This window comes from Zonotrichia albicollis, chromosome 1 (genome assembly GCF_047830755.1).
Source record: "Zonotrichia albicollis isolate bZonAlb1 chromosome 1, bZonAlb1.hap1, whole genome shotgun sequence".
NCBI classification, from domain to species: domain Eukaryota; kingdom Metazoa; phylum Chordata; class Aves; order Passeriformes; family Passerellidae; genus Zonotrichia; species Zonotrichia albicollis.
This window is the reverse complement of record NC_133819.1, coordinates 38,843,110-38,863,757: the sequence shown is the minus strand read 5'-3', so window position 1 is coordinate 38,863,757 and position 20,648 is coordinate 38,843,110. Positions and strand designations below refer to the sequence as shown.

Here is a 20,648-nt window from a genome sequence, read left to right as displayed (position 1 = left end):
TCATTTTATTTGTACATGACTCACTCTTGGCAAAATGAGTGAGCCTCATGAGCCTGTAAAATTCTGTTTGGATTAAATGATTTGCATTAAATGATTTATAACTGCAAGAAGGCTTTAATATTCCTGTAATTCCTTAAGGAAAAACAAACTGATCTTATTCTTTCAAGTAGCTATTGCTTTCACGCCTGTTACTTCAGACGCCATCTTACTCGCTCAAGCTGATAGCTGCTAATGAGACTCTGGGTACTTCTTCCTTGCTTTCCCTGCCTCATGAATTAGAGATGGGTGGTGGGGATGTACTGTCATCTTTTTCTGAGAACATTCTTCTGAGCGGCACTGAAGGCCAGGAAACCTACAGCCTCCCGGACCTGCTTGCCTTGCTAAGAGCAGGGAGCAGCATTTGTGCTGGCCTGAGGTGGTGATCACGTTTCTGAGACCAAATTTACCCCGGTTTTGTAGCCCAGAGGCCCATCAGTCTTGATTTTCCTGTCAGAGCCGGTGTGCTGGTTACAGCCATCTCATTCCTAACTCCTGCATAGACCAGCTGTCAGCTGCCCTCACACCCTGACCCTTGGTTCCCCCAGCTCAGAGATGTGGGGGCAAGGAGAGAGCCCTCACTGGGCATCCGTGCAGAGAGGGGACAGCCAGCCGCCGGCAGTCACCGAGGCTGCCCGCACCCTTGGGATAGAGCCTCGCAGCAGGGTGTGCCTGGCCAAAGCCCATGGGAAAATCATGCGAGTCAACAGCGGGACAACCCAGCCGGATGCGGGACGTGCCATCAACAAGCCCTTTAACTTCGTGTTTGCGCAGCGCCGCGACTGCCCCGGCTGCCCGCTCCAGAGGCTGAGGCGCGGCACAGTTGTTAGCGGGGGCCGCTGCCTTCGGCCTCAGAGCGCGGGGAATCCTCCTCCTTTCCCGTGCCCGTGTCGCTCTGACAGGACAACCCGCGGTCACGGGATTTTAATACTCGAAGCAGAGAAGCGCCGCGGTGCCCGCGCAGCGGCTCCCGCAGCCGCTCGCCGCCCGCACCTCTCCGCCCGAGCCCCCGGGGCGAAGCGGTCACCGGCGGCACCCCGGGTTCCGCCCTGCCGGGCACCGCCCCGGGGGGATCCCGGCTCCAGCGGCGCTACAAGTGGCCGCCGGGGGCGGTTTCGGCTCCGGCTCCTCCGCGGTTTCCCTCCGCCCCGGGCCCGCCTACCGGCGACCCTCTCCGCGGCGCGGAGGGGCCGCGGGGCGCGTTGCGTAACCAGCGCTGGGCTCCGCTCCGGCGCGCGTCGCTCGGGGCGGCGGGAGGCGCGGCGAGGCGGGTCGGGTCGGGTGGCCGCGGCCGGAGGTGAGCGCTGGCGGCGGGGCGGGCGGGGCCGGGCCGGGGGGGCGCAGCGCGGCGCGGCGTGTGCGCGGCCCCGCGGGAGGCGGCGGCGCAGGCGGGGGGAATCCAGGTCACGTCCGCAGCCAGACGGCGGCTGGCGGGAGGGACGCGGCGAGAGGCACCGCACCGCGCCCGGGAGGGCGGGCGGCGAGCGGCGCGGGGCAGCGCTCCCCGGTAAGTGCCGCGGGTCAGTCCGCGGGCTGCGCCCGGCGGGCAGCGCGCCCGACCGCGGGCGTGGGCGAGCGGGGGCTGCCGGCTCCGCAGGTTGGCGTCCCGGAGCGCCCCGGGGAGCTGCGGGGCGAGCGGGGGGGAGCCGAGCCGCGCTCCCGGCCGCTCACTATATTTAGCCGTCACCGGCGGGGAGAGCCGCGGCAGCGGCGCGCAGACGCTGCCGGGGACGGAGCTCCGCCGGCCCGTCGGGGCGCCGCCCGCCCGCAGCAGCAGCATCCGGGGGTGGCGGGGGGCGAGCGGCGGCGCGGCCCGGCCGGGAGGGCAGGCAGGGAGCGAGGGAGGGAGCCGCGGCACCGCCGGTATTCATCACCGCGGGGGGAGCGGCTGCAGGCGCTTCCTGATTTATTTATGTTTGCAGCATAGGTGGTATTTCCCCGTTAAGAGTTTATCCATTGAAGTTTTCTATTTGACTTTCTAAAGCGGCGGCGACGAGAACGACAGAAATCCTCGAAGTTAAAAAGCCAAATGTGTTAATTGTTAACTGGATATAGACGAGGAAGGCTTGTAGTGGGTGGATTGATCAGGCAGCGTACGAGTAAAAAGGAAAAGGCAAAATTGTCGGCGAGGTGCCGGTAGGAAGGAGGGATCGCACCTGTTCCGGTGAGTGGTAGGAGCCCCATTGCCCCGTGGTCCCCCGAAACCTTGTTTCCCCTCCTGTGATGAGGATGGAGGAAGGCGAAACACAGGTTAAAAATGCTGTAAAAATACCAGGTCTGACCAGGAAGGCAAACGGGACATTTTTTTCTACAGTATAAGCCGTGTTCCCTTTAGTATTTTAACACAAAATTCGTGCATTCGAACTGAGCCATCTGCTAGTTATAGTAACATATTTAGCGTTTATTTACAAAACTTAGTCTGTCGTAAATGTATGCTTGCATAATTGATAGACTGGATTTTTTTATAAAAAATGGTTTGTTTTCCTTTTATAGTTCAGTACTACTTGTGTGTTGAGACAATTTTCTAGATTTTTTGGTTCCTGTTTTCCCTTCTGAATAAACATTTGAGAAGAAAAACCAAAACAACAGAGCAAAGGGTTTGCTCTTTTACAAGAAATTTTTGTAAAAGGTAATTTTCAGGAGATTTTACCATAATCAATGCAGTTGCATTGGTTAGTTGTGTTGCCTCACAGAGAGGCTTGAGTTCTGTCCCTTATTTGAACTCTAAATATCACAGCTATCTGAATGTATGGCCATTTTAAAGTGAAGAACCTGGAGGAAATCACTGGAAAGTTTAGCCCTTCACTTTCTCATAGAACAGCTGTTTAAGATGCAATAACAACAAAAGTTTTGTGAAACTGCATTTGCCTACTTCCTTCCTGACAAGGCTTTTTTTCTTTTCTGCCAACTGGCAAGAAATCACCCTTCATATTAGTCCCAGGACCCTTAAATTAGTCTCAGCCTTCTTCCAGTTTATTTGAATTGGTGACCTTTGGATGAGCTGGTGTGTTCCATTGTTACTTGCTAATGATGGAATAATCTAGTCCTGACGTACCAGTTGTGAAACCGAGGGCGCTGCTGCTGGATGGAAATTCAAATGTCTTATGGCTCCATGGTGGAAAAGGCAGGATTTAGCTGTGGTTTTCATCTGCTTTTAACTCTGTGGCCTCTGATTTCCAGAACTGAAAGGGCTCAAACCAAAGTCTGTTAGAGTTGATGGAAAATCTGCCATTGATTTTTACTGATTTTGGATAAAATCTTGTATGAGCTGGTGTTTAGCATATCGTGGCTACTCTGAATTGTTCAGTCCTTTTGAAATTCTTTGCATATCCAAGTCATTATGTAAAGTCAATTTTTTTGTGTGCTGTCTCTTTCTTTGTGAGAATGTTCTTTTGCTTAGTAGAAAGTGGTGGTGTTTTTGCTCTCTTACATGCTGCAGCATTAATTTTATTCTCTGATCATTTCCTATTATGTGAGTATGACGTGGGCAATTTTGGAAAAATTGAAAGTGCTTTTGCTGAAGGCTACTTACACTGAAGACAGGTTTCTTCAGGTATTTTTCTAAGACCTTGCAGGAGTGGGACATCTTATAAGACATGCTTTCTCTGATGTCCATGTTGTACTTCCCTTGTCCAGTATATATGGTTGTTTGCTGTGTTTTGTGATTTGGGTTTTTTCCGTTACAAATGTGAAGAGGAGAAAGTTGTTAGTGATAACAGATACTGGTGTTCTGTGAAGAAGCTTGCAGAATAGCACATACCTGTGTTAGGCATATATCCTCTCCTGGCTTCCCTGTTGTTGATGATGAGCAGGATTTTTCCTCTTGGCTATATGTAAAACCCCAGCCAAGAGAAAGTAGGGAGGAGAAGGACTGCTAAACTTAAATCATGGAAGTTTGTCAGAGTTTGTTGTCTAGTATAGCCTGTCTTGAAATTTGATTCCATTTGGAAGGGAGTCAAGGGATGAAACCTCAAAAAAACCCACCTGATTTGAGGCAGGATGTCCTCCAGCAAGAATTTGCCACCGGGAGGGTGAGACCAGGAATTTTGGCTCCTTGGAAAAGGAAATTCTGGAGAACATTATCTCTCCACCTCATATTCTGGTTCACTGATTTGGGATTTGCTTGTTACTTAGAGTAGAAGAAGGCAAAAGAGACATGCATGTGAAAGAAGCTCAGGTAAATAGGCTGAGATGAGGGAAGGCAGGTGAAACACAATTACTGGGAACCCTCATGCCTTGGATTTCCTCCTAGGACTTGGAAAGTGCTAATCTTCCCAGCCAAACTAATTTGCTCTTAAATGAGAGATGGCTGTTGTGGCAGGAAGCAGAGCTGTACTGCAAGGTGCAGGGTAGCAGTGCAGAGCTCCATCTTTTCTCCATCTTGTCCTTTTACCTGTGGGATTTCCAAAACACATGAGAATCTGGCCTCTGGAGGAAAGGTGGAGATAGTGCTGGGGCATTCTTCACCTACCTGCAGGGACTGAGGCAGCACATCCATGCCTTGGGTTTGCAGAGATTATGGCCAGGATCTAAATGTGTGAATTCACTGTCAGAAACGGTCGGAGGATCAATCAGGAAGGATTTTCCTAGTAGTTCCACAGTTCATCTTCGTTCCCTTCTTTCCAAATATCAGAAATGGCTATGTGTGTAATACTAGATTCTCTCCTGCATGGCCCCATTTAAGTAAATAAATAAAAGCTGTTTGGTAACTCTTCAGGTGTATGACAGCAGAATTCTGCCAAGTCACCAAGGTGCTTTCCTTCTATCTGCTTAACTGAAGGAATGCCTCTGGGTGGGTGAGGAAGTCTTAGTCCAGGGAACTCCTTGGCTTAATTTATCCCATCAAAAGGGTTAGCAGAATAATTCACGTGGCCACTAATGTGGCAGTACTACTGCTGGTGTTTTTTAAACTTGTCATTAATGGTGCAGTGGAGAAATAATCTCCCTTCTTAGGGATGAGCTAGGATTTTGTGCGTTGTACAGGGATAACTAAACAAACAATGTTTGCATGTGTTATGAGAACCTTCGTCATTAAAATCAAGGGCAGACTATACATTTCTGTGTAAAGTTTAAACAATTGTATTCCTTTAATTCTGTGTTATTCCATCAGTTGTATGTGGTCCAAGAGGACATTCTGAATAAAGTAATTGAGTCTTGCATAAGTTGTTTCTCTCGTTTAATTCACAACACGTGAATGAGATTGTTTCCACTATTCATCACAACTACTTAATTTAAATATGGTCATGGTAGGGGGACAATGCAAGTAAAAAGACTGGTTGAAAAAGTTGTGTCTGTTGTTAACCTTTTCAGTGTATGGTCACACTGCCAAAGTGCACGTAAGCCTGCAACTAGAGAGGAGTAAATTGAAAGCAAATAAAATGGGTTTTTTTGACATACAAAAGTTAACCTGAGTATTCAATTTTGAATGCCTTTGGTAATAAAAATTCTCATTTCACTCTAACCCGTTTTAGCTTATTAGAAATTAAATATCCTGTGAAACTAGTGAACTAATGAAAGAACAAAGGATTAAACCACAGTTTTAAAAATACTTTGTATCCTCATGTGTCTTAAATATAGAGAAGCTGTAATAATTTTTACTGATGCACTAAAATACTCTTATGTCATAATTAGATTGTAGGCATGAAAGCTGTGTGATCATTCTAGACTATAGAACTGTTCTGTGTCCTCTGGTGAACCTAACCCAATAAGTTAGGGTTCTGTTTTTCCATTGGAAGAAATGAAAGGACTGATTATCAAGCTGCCTAACAGTAAGGTAGAAAACAGAGCAAGAAGATCAATGTCTCATCAAGTGTATTTAGAGTCAAACCAAGCGTAAGTCTTTCTTCTTCTGGGTGGAGTGAAGTTGGTACATGTAGAACCAAATCACTTGTATGTTTGCATACACAATGATTACTGTTTTATCTCGGGCAGAAGTTCATTCTGCTCACCTGCTAATTTTTTTTTTTTTTCATTTTTGATGTTTAACTGTCTTGGATACTTCATGGGAGTTGGTTGGCATGAACTACATGCCACAGGTACAGCACCAATGTTGCTTGACAGTAAGATGTGCTTTGCAACAGCTGTGGTGTAGGAAAATAAAGGAGCTCTTTGAAGAAAATTAGAAGTATCTGTCAACTACGTAAGTAGTTGGATCCTTGAACAATTGCTCACTAACTGATATCTTAGTGACATGCATATGGATGAACCATTTTCAAAACATTCTCAAGAAAAAATATACTTCTGTAGGCAAGAAGAGCTGTTTTCATCACCGTTGCAAGTTGGCTTCCTTGAGTTGTGTGTCATGTTTGCTGTGATTATCTACATCTGTACAAGATTCTTGAACTGTGGTCCTTTTCCTTTCTTACATTTTCATTTGTAGACCTTCACATCTTTCTTCCCCTGACTTGGTTTTGCACCTTGGCCCCCTTTATTATCCTGTTGTCTCCACACCTCCCACTCTTCACTTTGCATTGATGCTCTTGATTCCACTGTGCCAGCTCCTTGCCATGTGCTCCAGCCCAGCTCCACTTTGGCAGGTGTGGAGTGCTGCTGCTGCTTGGTTTCCTACCAGTGGAAAGAATGACCACTAATAAGCTGAAGCTATTTCTTCTTTAGCATTGCTTTTTTTCTCTGACCTTTAGCACAAAATCATTCCTGGTTCATTTGCCTACCTTCTTGCAACTTTTGACAGGTGCGATCACCTTCATATGACTTTGGTCTGTTCTCTAGCTTTACATTAAAATAGTTTTATTCCCATGATTTATTAACTTGTCCCTGGCTCTGTTTTATTTTTAATATTTCATGCATCTTAAAAAAGATGTGGCATGTTTGTGTGCAAGGTGCTTCAAAGTATAATTATGAGCTGTAACATTTATGTATAATTCTTAAAATAACTGTGTTCCTCCCTTCAGGAAATTGAAGGGTTTATCTTGAGCCTTATTTTATGAGTTACGTGTCTTGCTTTCTACACTGCATTTTTTTCTCATTAAAAGAAGATAAGGTGAGATGCATTATCCAGTTAGATAAACAGGGAAAGAGTGTGTACAGGGTTGTATCCATGTAATTCCAGAATATACATGAGCATGCACATATGCACTGAAAGAATATTCCCCTGCAGAGTATTTGTGACAAATTTAATTATTAAAGCAAAATAATTACTTCATTAAATATTAAAGTATAATTTTATTTCTAAAAATACAGAGAAAATTGTGTCTGGAACAGAGAGTGCTTCCTGTGCAGTGCTGAACTGCATGTATTTTGTGTTGTGCCCAATTCACTGATGTGACTTACTGAAGTGATTTATTTTATTGAAATTTTCTATGTGACCAGAATAAAACAGCTTGGGCTAGAGGACTTGGATCAGCTATTTAACTGTAGAAGTTGCTGATTATTAAGGTTAAAGAAAGGAGAAGAAATACCATAATTAGGGTTTGATATGCAGCTTTAATTCAGGCCTCTTTGAATATATGCAGGTAAACTGAGTTTTAGAGTCCATGGATGGTATTACTTCTCTTTTCAGGGTGTTTAGCCCTATGTAATAGTTGCCATCCTTGAAACCTCCTCTTAAATTTATTTTAAAACCAGGAAACTTGGGATCAGATCACAGGGAATGCAGTTGGTTATGTAGAATATTGTGGGCGTGGGGTCCTTGCCTGTGCATTACACATGTGTAACAGTAATTTTTCACAGGTTGTAAATTTTAGTTGAAAATCACCTCTGCACCATGAAGGTATCTAACCTGACCACCCAACTTTTTGTTTAATTGTTGCAAACTGTTTAGCTCTCTTTATTTCTCCTGCTTCTCCTGTTTCCCCTGTCCATAGTCCCATGCCTCAGACACTTCACACTTTTCTCCTTTGCCAGAAATGGGAGAGGGATGCTAGAGACATTTCATTTTTTTGAAGAGTCTTATGCATGGAGATAGCATCCTTGACCTTCTTTCCCCTTAGAACATCCTGTCACTTGCTCCAGTTCTGAATCTAGCCAATATTGAGGGCAGCTGCCATGCACCTGGTTCTTTCTTACAGGGTCTTCTTGCCACCAGAAGGGATAAACCAATGACAGGAGTCCCACTTGCCGTTTTGTTGCCCAGAACCTGTGCTTTTGCCTTCTTTTTGCATTACTGAGTATTGAGTTATTCGAGGTTTTTTTTGTCTTCAGTCCCACTGCCATTTGGCATCTCCCTCCCTGGCAGCCCTACTGGGCAGTTCTGCTGGCTGTGTGTGTGAGCACTGCCCCGTGCTGTGAGACTTGGACAAAAATGGTGATAGCCTCCGTAGCCTCCAAAAACGCACGAAGCCTTCTTTCTTGCCGAGTAGGTTGTTGCACAAGATACCATCTTGATGGCAGCTGTCTTCATTTGCATTGAACTCTGAGAGAACCCAGAGACTGCTCTGATAGTCAGGCCTCCCTGGAAGCCTGTGTGCTTTCATCCTCTGCCCAGGGAAGATGAATCTCAGCCGCTGCCACTCTCACGGTAGGATGCGGGGAATGCGCTCGCAGCCATTCTGGCCATGACTTTCCAGTGGGTGGATGGTGGGAGTGTGTTTTGCAAGGCAGAAGGATCTTCTACTGTTATCTCTTCAACAGACCTCATATCAAAGCACTCTCTTAGATTTGGGAAGTGCTTTCTGTGCTTGGAGGTTAGGCATGAATGGGAATAGCATGACCTGGGGTAAGGAAAGTGCTGGATTCTGTAATTCCCAAGGGAGGAAGGGCTCTGGTCGAACTATCTCTATAGAGCAGTTCCCTGAGCTAGCCATACTAATCTCTCCATCCTACTTGCAGTGACATGGGTAAGTCTCCTTGCTTTGGCTCTGCAGTGGCTTCCCTTCAGTGCACTTTCCTTGCATGGAACCATGTACATGGAAAACCATATAGAGTGTGCTCCCTTCTGTTTTCAGATGTCTTAATATCTTCTGAAATACATGATAGCTTGTAAATTCCAGAATCTGGATGAAACATGGGGTTTTTTCCACATACTACAAGAAATGTTTGTGAAGCACAAATAAACTTGGGCAAGCCACTTTCCCCACTTTCCCTTTTTGACTAGACTATTATCTTCACTGGGACAGCAGGATTCATCCTTGTCGTAAGGTCCTTTCTTTCCAAGGTACTGGTTCTCTTCCAAAGAATAGAATTTAAGTAGTTGAAAGAAAAAGAATTTAACATTTTGCATATAGAAAAAAGCCCAGCTCTAAGCATTTCCTTTGCTACTTCTGCAGAAAGAGCATGACTCTTTGTGCAGGTTGCCCAGAGGCATTGTGACATCTCCATCCTTGGGGATACTAAAAAACAGGCGGACATGGTCCAGGGCAACCTGCTGCAGGTGGCCCTGCTTGATTGAGCAGGTGGTGGAATGGACAGTCTGCAGCCTCAGGCATTCCTTGACTGAAACTTTCTGAAAACGTTTTGAAAGAGAATTGCAGTTCTCTTTGATAGAGCTGAGTGAAATACAGAATAATTTAAGTTATATTCATTCAATGGAAAGTGTAAAGCACACTTTCAAATTAAGCTGGTATGCCAGGCTTCCCTATAATAAATTAAAGAGAGTAAAAAAAAATTATGAATTTATACCAAATTAACAGAGCAAATCATATTGCTTCTGTCTACACAAACTACTGAAGCTCCTCTGTAACTTTAAAAGGTGCTCTAAATATATTTTCCATGCACAGATCAGAGTTATGAGCTTACTTAAAACTTAGAAAGAGAATTCATGCTCTCACCTTTCACATAAGAGGCCAATTCTCAGGATCATTGCCTTTGATCCCATAGAAAGAATCATAGGATTAAAAAGGAGCCAGAACTTGCCTGCTGTTTAGTAGTAATTTTCTGATTATACTTTGCTCATACGAATGTAAATGTAAAGAGCTAAATTTACATAAGCAGACTACTCTGTGAACCTTTGTCCTCCCCTCTCCCTCAAACTTTGCTGTCCAGTTTGGCTCCCAGTGCATTTACAGAAGTCTCTTTCTAGGGTTACTTGTCTCTCTAGCAAGAAACCCAAGTTCTGAAAGCAAGAAAGTGTTGGAATTGCAGCCACAAAACCTGAGCTCAAGCAATCTTCCCTGTGCGATTACTGCTACACCTGCTCACGAGGCAGCCCTGTGGGGACCAGTGTGGACACTGGCTGGCAGCCAGGCATGTACCAGACATCTCTTTACCTTTGCTCATAGATAGAGCTCATCCACAAATGGCAGCTAGAAACTCATGCTTATAATAGAAGTTCACATTGGTTTGACCTGTGTTTTACAATACCAGTGCAGGCTGCCTTTTTCCTGAAAAAAAATAATTTCTCAATATTTTTAACAGTTTATTTCCTCAGCTCAGAACTAGCAGGAAGGTTGAGCATCAATTTGTGGTGGAGATAGAAAGAAAAGGGGAATTGGATTGCTGACAGGGTATTGCTTGCTGGCTGTGCAAACATAGTGTGCAATAAGACAAAAAGCTTGGACTCCTCTTTGTGAAGTTCAACTCCAAGCCAATCTAACTTGACCTCAGCCTCTTCAAAACGTGTCTGTATAAATATAGCTGTAGTTGGTTTTGATGATCACAAGTCTCTGCAGCTGAATTAATTATTTGATGGTGTGCGAAAGATATGTAAAGGGAGACTTTTGCCACTGAAGCCCAGATCTACAAGATCAGATCTACAGACTGATTTTCTTTTCTAATGTTTTCTTGCTAAGTGCTTCCTTATACATCATGCCTAATCTTGCCAATATTTCTTTAGGTCTTGCCCCTTTAAAGAGCTTTGGATGAGTGGAACATCCCATACTTTTTCGAAGATCTCCTGGAGTCAGTGAAAGCTGTTTGTGTGAACATGGGCAGCTGAAAGAAGCAAAGGCATTGTAAGCCCTGCACGGTCTTAGGACGGTCTGTGTTTGGGACATGAGGGTAGTATGGCATTACTCTGTTTGATTTGGAGGGTAATCTAATCTAAAAGCGCTTGAAACAGTTTGCAAATTAGGACTATGGAAACATCAGTTTGGGTTTTCTCTTCTTTAAGAGAAGAAATATTTAAACTCAGAAAGAGCACTAGGCAGGAAGAATTTGAGACATTCAACCTGGCAGATGTTGCAAGGCATGTGGTAGAATAGGACTGAGCTTTTACCTATTGCTGTGTGAAGTTAAAATCTGCAATCTCTGTTAGGAGCTCCAGATTTCACAACACTTGGGTGATGGTGTAACAGGAAGAAGGGTGTGGGCAAAACTACAGAGCTACATATGAGTAATTCAAGACCTCACCTGTTTTCCCATGTGGAGAGCAGGACAAAGTGGGGAAAGCAGATGGACAGATCAGAAGTTAGAGTTTAATCGCTTAACTTTTGTTGAGCTTATCTGTATTGAGGATAATCTTCAGGGATTCGTGTTTGCTGCATGCTTTTTGCATTTTTTTTGGTGGATACATTTTGAGTCAGAAAAAATGATGTCTGGTGTCACACCTTTTATATTCTGCCTCAGCATAGCAAATCTGAGGTACTAAGTTATAGCCAGCAGATGCCAGCAGTCTTTGTGGTGCTATACTGTCAGTTTACTTGGAATTGTGTTTTCTGCAGTGATGTTCCCAGTGGTGAACAAGTTACCTTTTTAATAATATCAAAGGGGTGGAATTACTGCCTCACTTCCACGTGAAAAAGTCTCAGTGAATATTACAGGCAGATTATGACCTTAAGTAGTGCCCAGAAGTGAAAGGTCAGAAAGAAAAAGCAATGATCCCAGCAATGATTTTTAAAATTGGGTCAGCATTACATGTGTTAAGTAGATGCATGTCTTCCTGCAATGTTTGAAATCGGGGTCAGGACTCCAAAATGAAACTTAATGAGATTGTCTTCAGTGGCTATTATGGCTGGAGAATCGAGAAAGGCAAAAATAAAGGTAGGTGATACAAGCTTGCTGTTTTCCAAAGCTCAACAGTTTTCTGAGCAAAATTATCTGCTTACAGGGTGTTTTTAAGATGGAAGTAATTTTATCTACAGTGCTAAATTTGGAATCAGTATACCCAGCCATCTGCATCTGTGTATATGGCAAGTCTAATATCTTGATTTGGGGATTAAATTTATACCATGCTCTTATGTATTTTTTTTCTGACCCTTACCTTAGGCTTTGGTTTTGTTCTATTTTTTCTTTTTCTGTTATAATGTGGAATCTCATTGTTGAATATTGTTGCATTTCATATTTACTGATATCTTTATGAAAAACTTGGTGAAAGTTTGTGAAAACTCAAGGCTCCTTATACTCTTATATGTCAGTTAGCCAGTGGTATCGATACTGAATGCAATTAATGCTCTTCTCTTTGTAATCCAAGCTAATGTCCTCTAATCAACATTATGTAATTCAACAAATAGAGCAAAACCTACTGAATTAAGATACTGTTCTGTCCTATTATCTCTGGATGTGCAGCATAGCACGTATTTTTGTATCTTCTGAACATTTTGTAGATCAGCAGCTGAATTTCTGGGAGCAAACACATTGTATTTTTGAGTTAATGAATTTCACTTTCGTTCAGCACTTATGTTCAAGTTATGTTTCTGCTGAATTACACATTGTTAATTAAGAATAATTTTGTCTCTTTGGTTAACAGAAGAAATTGGGGCATTATTAGGGTGTTGGCCATGCTGTTTCCACAACAGGTTAGCTGCTTTGATCTGGCTGTGTTGACAGTAAAATTGAGTCTTCTGCTTGGACGTGTAGAAGTATGTGTTTGTTAGACTGTTATCAAATTGGAGGAAATTACTAGAATCAGTAAGGTGAAGACAGGCACAGTAATGAAAATGAAGCAATGCAGGGTCACTCAGAACACTGTCACTTTGCTGATGTAATTTGTGGCTGTAAACAGAGGTCATGATGTCATGCTACAGCTATCCCAGCTCTTCTCAGTTTTGTACCATTTTCCTGTAGCTCACACAAGCCCAGTCCTAGAACACTGCATTCCCTTTCGTGTACTGCTCCTTATTTAGTCTTCTTTTCCTAACCAGAAGAGATTAGGCAGCAAAGAATTCAGGCAAGATTTTGAAAAATAATAGAGTGTGAAACAAGAATTAAACTAGAAAAGACTGCAAATATGTGTGTGTATCTATATATATATAGATACACACACACATATATACACACCCTGTCTGTATACATCCATTAGTGACCTTGTATTTACTGAAAGAATTGGTGAAAGTTTACTGCAAAAAATGAGGGGTTTAAAAATTTTAACAAGGCGATTTACTTCCTAGACTTTGGTCCATGTGTGATGGTATTACCACCCTGGGAGTGGCCGATAGGAATTAAGCTGTGTAAAGCACCAGCAGCTGTGAATTATAGAACGATAACACTTTGGTAGAATGAGGAGTAGGCACCTACTGAAGTCCCCTCTTCCATGATAATTTTTGGTATTAGTGATATGTCCTGGTTTTGAACACTAAATGCCTTTGACCTAATTTAACTCTAGTGTAACAGCATTGGAAATATGAGGCATTTCCATCATGGAAAGGAGGAAGGAAAATACATTGAAGTATTTCCTTATTTAAGTGTAATATTTTTCCTCAGTTAAACATATGCAATAATATAAAGCAAGATACAGCAAAAAATAGGATTCAGTGGTATTTGCCTAAAGTAAGCACATGCAATCTTATAAGCACTGTGTGACATTTTAGATTTTATTTAATTTTCCCTTTAAGCTTCAGACTGGAAGTTAAAGTGCCCTAAAGGAGTCTTTATTCTAGCTGAAGTGCTCTGATTGCGCTGATCTTTTCTTCCTTTTCCTTCTCTTTTTGGTAGTATTTTAAGGTTTGTGGCTTGTCAGGGAAGAAGTGCCATCTCTCTTATTAGGAGCATTGGCAGCTAAAGCTACTCCGTGCCTCTTCAGTGATCTTAACAATCACCACTCAGCCAGAAAAGGAGGAGGACCTTGCAGAATTGCAGGTTATCTGCGACCCTAATTCAGAAGTGTGTCTGTAATTTAGAAAAGTTGCAGGGCAGGTTGTGGGATCCATGCTGTGGTTGGCCATCTCACTGGCTGTTTGGTTCTTCTCAAAAGAAACACTGTTCTAAATGTTACGACAGCTTTCGTGAAACTTGTGATTTAAAATCACAAGTTACATTTAATTTAACACAAGTTTAATTTAATTTAAATAAAAAAATCTGAACTGTGACTAACTATATGGGGATTGTAGGTTGGTCAAAGCACGAGAGATTACATTTCAAGACCAATGCTAGGAGAAGTAGACAGGGAAGAAATTGGGGAAAAGCTACCATGTCAGAATCACCGGCTTTTTTTCCTCTAGTTGCTTGGTATTCCAGCTGGGCAGCACTCCCCAAAATGGGGTGGTCATACCTGGGTTTGAGCAGAGGTGTCATGGTAGAAATTCAGTGCTTTTCAGTGCAAAGAAATCCAATGGGACTCCTTTCATCCTCGTGAATTTTTCAAATATGTCCTGACATCCCTAATTTCAGAATGTAGCATGTCAAATGAAGAGCATTAGTCCTAACATTTGGACAACACCATTTCAACTGGATTTTTTCTAACAAGTGTGTGCAAAGAAAACAAATTAGGTGCTTGGTGTTTCCTACAGTCATGTAATTCCTCGTTGTTCTTAAATTTTTTTAAGAATCCAGCTTTTTCTTGTATAGTCCTTACAAGGAAACATTTCAGGAGTTTAAATGAAAAGTCACAGTTCCAGTAGAGTATGTTTATGGTCTTTAAGTCCTGTTGTTACTCCGGACCTACCACTCAGCTGCTGCAAAGTCACAAAGGATCACCAGATACAATTTAATTTGTCTTCTAAAACTGCTGATGAGCTTCACAGGTGTCTGGGTGGCTCTGCAGAATGTCTGGAAGCAAACTGTTTCAGGCAAAATCCTTACAGGTGAATGGTGGATGTAAGCTTGTTTTTCATAATCTTCATTCTGTCATCATACTCCCCTGAGGAACTTCTGGAGCCTGGTGGTGGTTTTAGAAATGTGTAAGGTAGCATTACAAATAAGATGCATATGGAAGTAGCAATAATGAAGGAGAGACTATTTCACCACTGTTGGTGATTGTCTGGAGGTGAATTTCCTGATGTTAAATTCCCAAAGTGCTAAGAGGTCATCTGATAACATATAATAAAAATGAGCAGTTTGCATCCCTATTATTATTATGGTGTTAAATTTGTGCTGCTTTCTTGCCTGAATTCCAATATGTTTGCTCTGAATTGTTTGTAAGGATAGAGTAGTAATCCATCAAGAATGACAAAATTACCATGGTCTGTTTGTGTTGTGTTGTCCAAATAAAAATCTTTTTTTCTGTTTGTACCTGCATATATTTAAGACTAAATGTACTTATTTCTATGTTACCCATTTGTAAATGGTGCTTTACAGTCATATGAAAAGAGATAGTCTTTTCAAGATCTTCCAACATATTTTTATATAATTATGTCTATTTTCTATAGCTTTTCTGGTTTTTAGCACTTAATTAGAACAAATGCACCTAAGTGATTCAATTTTCAGTGCTGTCTGGTTACCCATGTTAAAAATTATTCTTTAACTCTGTGTGTTTGCTTTTTTGAGGATATCATGACTCATTATTTACTCGTGGGTAATCATCTTTAGTAAACAGTGCATCTTGTGAGAGCTAATACAGAGCTCTGTGTGTATCAGTTAGAAAGGACCCTTCGAATCAAAAGTTCCTGCCAGCTGCCACCTCCTCAGCTAATATCACCTCATAATACAGAGCTAGTCACAAAATACAGAAGTAATGTTTGTGTTTCAGGAAACAGGAAAGCTTGCAAATAAACCAGAACTCAGTAACATCTATGACTTCAAGGCTGCAGCAAAATATATCGGGGCATGTAATACTCCAGATTTCCATTTTGTGTCTGGTATCTTATTGCTATGTTTAGTGAGTATTGTATACATTTTCAATTAATGGAAGCAACAAAAAAAAAAAAAAAGGCAAAAAATAGAAAAATAGAATAACTTCATCTTGTCCTTTTTTCCTGCTGTGGGAAGAAAATATACTTTGTATCTATTACCAGTTACTTTCCTTAACATGATATCCTAGGTTTAGATTTTGAATCATTCCCTGGCTGACTAAGTGATGACTCGCCCGTTTTGTCTCCTGTTTAGAGAAGAAGTGAAAAGATTTAGCTCATGAATTCTTCATGGAGACCACAGATGTACTGGCTGGGGCCAAGTGCTGTCCTCAGCCCCAAGTCAGTGTCACCGATGAGCTGTCGATGGCAGCGCTGTGAGCGCGTTTCAGCCTGGAACTGAGATTCAAATGTTTTGCTTCTCGTGTGCATGTAGGGGTAAGAATTAAGGAGATGGCAGATAAACTGATTATAAAAATAGATAGGAAATAGAGGTTCATTTTCCAGTCCAACATGCTGCTGCCAGTACTGAAGCAAGGGTAAAACCATTACTCACTGCCCTGCGGGTGCTGCACCCTGCAATGAATGAGTACCATATTTTAAAATATCTAGTAGCATTATGAAAAACTGAAGTCGAAGCAGAAGTTCAGATCTTAATTAGTGAAACTGCCTTTCCACCTTTGGTGCTCTGAGCCAGAAAAATCTGATTATATTTTAAACTTTCCCAAACGGACTTTGCCTTTTCCCTTCTTAGGAGCTGCCTGTGAAACCAAGAGCAAGGAAAGGTGTAGCACAGAAGGCAACTTTACTTGCCTTCATAGCCTGGTTTCAGGTTGGAAAGATCCCTCTGAAGTTTTACTGTATTCTTTCAACCTCTCTGTTTTTCTGTACTTTGAAGTTAAAAACCAAGTTAACCTTTGACCAAGAATTTCAAAATCACCTGGTAGAAAGCCCTTCCCTTTCTGCTGCCTGATAAATGAAAAACTCTCCTTTGCATATAGGACTCAAAAAACCTCTGTAGAAAAGACACGAGGCTTTATTAATTCTGAATTGCAGTTTTTCTGGATAATTCTCTTTAGGATGAGGCACCTCTTCCAAGTGTTTGAAGCTCTTCCTTACTTTTGGACCTGGAAATAGAATACTGAGCAAAAATAATTAGAGGGGAAATGTTAGCAGCACTGTCATGATGTAAAGACCTTACCTGCAGCTGGGGTCTGAAGATGACTGTCAGCATCACCAGCTCGACACCTGATATAAAAGAAGAACCAACACAAAGAAAGCTAAATGGAAACATGGCCCTGCCATGTGGTTTTTGTGCTGTAATGAAAAAAAAAATCTCTTTTTGCTGAGCTTAAGGTGTTTTTTTCCCATTGCTTGTCTTATTCAGCATCTATTTTCTGAAAAAGGGCAGAGCATGGGCTGGTTTCACAGCTCTCTCCAGCTAGTGGGCATAGGAAGTCTCAGCCCCTGTACTAAATTTCAATACCAAATGAAGAGCATTGTCTGGTGTAGGGTAGATGGTATATTTCATATTTGAAATTCCAGTCACTGCTCCGTGCAGGAGCATCTTGAGGTTTCTGAGTGAATATGTTAGCAGTTTCATAGATTTCTGTCCTCTTGTAAGGCTTTTTCAAACTTTTCTCCTGATCCTGTGTCAGGATGGCTCTCAGGGGCGCTCCTGGGCTCTGCTCTGTCTATGGGAGGGTCTTGTGTCAGGGGAGAGCTGTGTATTGGTACCTCCTGGGCATGGCACCGTGGGTGCTCCTTGAGCTAGTGCTGTGCTGCTGCTGCCTTGCATGCCCTCGGTGCTCCTGGCAGAGGGCTTCATGGAGGGGCTTTCTGTTCCAATGCACAGGGCAGCATCAGTGGCATGGCTCAGCAGACCTGCAGTTCTGAGTGAGAGGGGGAGATCTACAGACGGCACCATGGGCTGTAGAGCTGGGTGAGTGGCCAGCACCTCCCTTGCACCCATAGGCAGTCCAACAAGCTCTGCAGTGCTGTCTGTGCATACAGGCTGAATGCTCCTACTTCAGGCTGGGAAAGTCATAGATTCCTGCTCGTGGTGCAGCTCTGAAGGCATTGGGGTAGGACATTTTTAGTGCCTTTTCAGGAGGTGATTTGTACCTGGGAGGGACACTCTTCTAATGGAGGCAGTGTTGTTTATTGTGCGATACACAGGTGGGACACAGACTCCTGAAGTACAACCAGGATATAATGCAAGATAGGTCTTTTAAGGGAAATCATAAACATCTTTGGCACATACACACGATAAAGTGTCTCCTGTAAGACTCATTCTTCCAGTGTTGCCTAATCAATTTGGTAAGCTGTTTTTGAAGGTTTGATTTCTTTTATGCCTTGTGTCTCCTTCTGGTATTCGGCTGTCTGGCTGGTGAGGCCTTTTGATGCTGTGTGTTGTATTTATAGCCCTTATGAACTTGTCTTGCAAAATCACTAGATTTTAATCACTTGCTTCTTTGAGAAGTGAATCTTAAATATGTAGACTCCTTGGCACATAGACAGCTTTATTTGTCTATGAAAATATATTAAAGGCAAGTGAGTCTATCAGAGCTGGTTATCTTGAAAGGGTTACTGGTTAAGTTATCAGCTTTTTCCAGGGGCAGCACAGAGGTGAGTAACAGTAGATAGATGGGCAGAAAGATTGGAAAAGAATCATTAATTTAACTATCTTGGAGTCATAAACTCCTGTTTTAGCAGAGCAAGTCTGTCATTATCTGTTTTGCTCTTTGTGCAGGAAGCTCTGGTCTCCCTAAGGCTGAGTGCCATTTTGAAAATCTTGTCAGGGATAATTGCTGTTGCGAAGGTAGACGTTCACACATTCTGGAAGATGCCTGGGATATAAAAATGGTGATGTCTCTAACTACCCATTTCCTTGCTTTTTCTCCTCTTTTCCTGAAATTTCAAAAATGAAGTGTTGGAGAATGATGCTGTTAAAATGGATTGACTCCCTTTCAGTTTTTAAATTCCATCTTTTCTTTGTTTCATCTTTTGATTTCTTCTTTTCTTTGAGTTTTCTGGATTTTTCTTTGCCTTTTAAATTATTTTCTGTGGAGAGTTAAAATTCTCAGAGGGGTTTCTAGACATAGAATATGAACTGTGCTAACTGAACAAAGAACAGTTCCTATTGAAGCCTGTCCGTGTGGCAACATGAGCACAGAATGGAAGAAAATAGGATATTAAGAAGGAGTCTCAAAGATGTGATAAGACCCCCCTTCCTTGCTACTAAAATACCTTAAAAATTGAGAGAAAGCTGATAAAACAGTGTGTTGAAGATAGGCAATACACTGCATAAAAGCACAAGTTTAGCTTTCAGCTTACATAATAGACAGGGGGAAATGTCACTCCAGATTATACTAGTTGCACTAAATGCCTGTCTATTAAAAGCAATTGAGTTTTTTTCCTGCTGTGCTGGCATATAGAGCTGCTGTCTGCTGTGCTGTAGCATTCAACCAACACAATTTCAGCTATGTTGATTTTTTTTTTCCTGAAACACTATGTCTGTCAGTCACTTTGCAGAACTTGCTTGGAATTACAGACAGTTTGTGTGACAAGGAAGCAGGCTGCTGTTTCATCAGTCTCTCCTTTTCAGTGTCTTTTCTCTGGGCAAAGCAGAGTTTTAAGAGTTTTGGAATGTCAATTCTTCAAACTGCTACTTATGTTAATTTTACTAGGTAAATTTTGGGGAATTTTGATCCTTAGCATTTACATTCAGTCATAAAAATATGAAATGTTTAGTTTAAACTTTCAGAGGGACAGTGCTCGAAATGGGCTGATGTAGAGCATTACGTGCCATGTCAAAAAAGGAGACAAACTTTTGTTATTGCTGTTATGATTTTTCTTCTGAAACACAGGCAGAAGCTGTTTAATTTGGGAGCAATCTAAAATATTTTTTTCTTCATTTAAGAAAGAGGCTTATTTTTTGTGTTTTTAACTGGCCAGTTTAAAACCTTGATTGTTGTGTTTTGTTTTGCTTTAGGAAAGAAACTAGCCAAAGTGATCTTTCATTTTCTCCAAATTATGGTGGTACTCTGATAATAGTTAAGGAATTTATTTTTTGCTGGATTAGACACAGGATCTTAAATTTTCAAAAGTGACTCATGATTTGGAGTAAGGCCATTTTAGAGTGCGTAACCTAAAACATCTGAAAGATGGTATTCAGTTCTTACTGGAAACAAGATTCCATTAAAGACATTTCAGTTGGTCAGAGAAGTGCCCAGGCATCCAAAATCACCACTTGTATGTTCAAACTGAGCTTATTAGATTTAACTAGATTTGAGAGCTTTAAATAGTTTGAAAAAGTTAGAAGATTAAAATCAGATTTTTACATCTATCTGTAATTACATAATACAGTGTGATAATAATGTAATTTATGATATAATGTCATTTATTATAAAACAATTGTGCTATTATTGCCTGTATTAATGCAAGGAAAGCAGGCATAACTGATGGGCTAGACAGTGTATTAGGTTCCACTGTTTTCTATACTGCAGCATAGAATCCCCTGTAATTTTCTTTTTACAGCTCTTATGACACTGATTTTTGTGGCTATTTCATGGAATCACAGAATCATAGAATGGTTTGGGTTGGCAGGGGCCTGCCATGGGCAGAGATGCCTTCCACTTGATCAGGTTGCTCAAAGCCTTATCCAGCCTTGTGTTGAATATGTCCAGGGCATATAGAGCATCCAGAGCTTCTCTGGAAAACCTGTTCCAGTGCCTCCCCATCCTCACAGTAAAGAATTTCCTCCTAATGTCTTAT

General features: G+C 42.1%; 1 protein-coding gene across 12 annotated transcripts in view; it reads left to right on the top strand.

Annotated features, from left to right (window-relative positions):
* THRB (thyroid hormone receptor beta) overlaps nucleotides 1-20,648 on the top strand; it is a 163,955-nt gene that overhangs the window by 11,316 nt on the left and 131,991 nt on the right. For 3 of the 12 annotated variants that reach the window (XM_074538635.1, XM_074538592.1, XM_074538598.1), the window contains exon 1: nucleotides 1,085-1,333. The exons of 2 other annotated variants lie outside the window; for them this stretch is intronic. The gene's annotated coding sequence lies outside the window, so the exon portion shown is untranslated. Of the gene's footprint in view, nucleotides 1-1,084; nucleotides 1,334-1,400; nucleotides 1,544-10,765; nucleotides 10,884-20,648 lie in introns of those variants that run through there. 7 more of the 12 variants (XM_074538556.1, XM_074538563.1, XM_074538548.1 and 4 more) reach the window with 5 other exon arrangements.